This window comes from Cryptotermes secundus, unplaced genomic scaffold (assembly GCF_002891405.2).
Source record: "Cryptotermes secundus unplaced genomic scaffold, Csec_1.0 scaffold14551, whole genome shotgun sequence".
Taxonomy (NCBI): Eukaryota; Metazoa; Arthropoda; class Insecta; order Blattodea; family Kalotermitidae; genus Cryptotermes; species Cryptotermes secundus.
Window position 1 is genome coordinate 954 of NW_019724249.1, and position 1,745 is coordinate 2,698.

At 37.0% G+C, this 1,745-nt stretch overlaps 1 long non-coding RNA gene across 1 annotated transcript; it reads right to left on the reverse strand.

The window, feature by feature from the left end:
* Window positions 1–6: 6 nt before the first annotated feature.
* On the reverse strand, window positions 7–1,368 carry LOC117282145. The gene is made up of 3 exons (XR_004512778.1): window positions 1,311–1,368; window positions 912–1,004; window positions 7–256 (listed from the first exon to the last, which is right to left on the reverse strand). It is a non-coding gene; the product is annotated as an uncharacterized LOC117282145 (long non-coding RNA).
* Window positions 1,369–1,745: the final 377 nt, after the last annotated feature.

A 1,745-nucleotide genomic window follows, 5' to 3' on the forward strand; every position in this document is an offset into this window, starting at 1 on the left:
GAATTTCCCACACAGTTCTTGACTGAAATATAATTATTTTCAGATACAGGGCAGAATGAACTCTGATCATCTTCTGACAACTAGTTCCACACAGACCTCTGATAGCAAGTGCACTGATGATGTTAGTCTTCAGGGCACCTACAAACTGCCCCACAGTTGGATTGTTGTTCAAACCATACTACGAACGAATAGCTTCAAATGTGTTCATAAGGTGATCATCAAACAGCTGTTGCCAGGTATTCACCACAGCACCACACTGAAAGAACATTTAAAAGGAAATTAGTGGGCTTCCTTACATGATGGACTTGTTCAGATTTGAAAATAACACACTTTACTTTAAAGGGACTGCCATTATAAAGCTTTTGTATATTTGATTAAATTATTCCTCATAGCAAAGTCTTTACCACCTTATTCTCTTATAAATCATATTACTGAGAGTGTGATCTGCTTTTCAAACATTTAACATATCCTACATAACTTGTGTACTGATAAGATTATATTGTAGCATCCTGTTGCATTCTTCCATTTTATAATAAATCTTATTTTACAGTCTTATGTGAAACTATTTATTAACTTTAAGTTTAAAATTTAAAACTTAAAAAGTTGCACATGACAGTAAAATAAGATTTATAATAAAATTGTATATTGATGTAGTTTCATAAGTAATGAATGGTGATGACGGTGACATTCTCGCTAGCCACCTGTAGCCAATACAGTGTTGTGGCTTGCTGCAATGATTGATATGCCTGAGCTCCACATCAGAAGTATTTATATTTACAGGGCTTATGAGAAATTAGGTTTCTTTCACTGCAATAGTTGGTGGCTACTTGGTAATGGTTGAACTGCAAACATTTTAAAGGATTAAGCAACATATAATAAAGTAATTACACCATGAATTAAAACAGACATACCTTGCTGGATCCCTTGGAAAGCTGAAGAATTTGATGCCTTGAATGCTGGATGACAAGCAGCCAGCAGTAGCAAATGTCGTTTTCATGTTTACACTGCAAGAAGCAATACAAAAATTATAACACCATCACGGTACTCTTAGAACTCTTTCACATTCAAGAGACAATCTCTGGGATAAACAGAAAGTTGCAGAACATATCATAAAAAAATATCATTTAGATGACAGTTCATGATAACCTGAAAAATTTTAGGCTTGAAAGAATTCTATGTTTCTAATTCCATTTGTGGTAGTAAGCATAATATTCATATACACAAATAATATGTTTGACATGCAGCTGTAATTTCGTTCGCAAATGTCTACTTTCGTTTCGCAACCACATCAAATCAAAATTCATACTTACCAATTTGCAAATTATGCACCACCATAACGGCACGTAATTGTGGGTATTCAAGTTGGTTTGTTCAGGCTCTCTGATTGGTCGAGACCAGCGTGAGTTTCGTCCGCCGCTCTCACAGGCAGTAGTTATGGTAGTTACCGTGTTGCCCTTTCCCCTATTCAACTTTCCACTCCATCCTGTTAGCGCTTGTTAGGGTTTTCGTGGTTTCCGTCAGTCCCCTACAGGCAAATTCAGTCACGGTTGCTGCCTTCCAAATACAGTAGTTTCCATTTTATTATCATCAGTCATCCTGCATGCGACGCCTTCGACGCTATATAGTATAGATACTGACAGCCATAACACAGCCCCAAAAAAGTTACACATTTCAAGACTGTAAACTGCAGGTCATACAACATACAGTGCTGGAAAATTGGGTAGGCGCCGTCTGGTTCCTTCCGC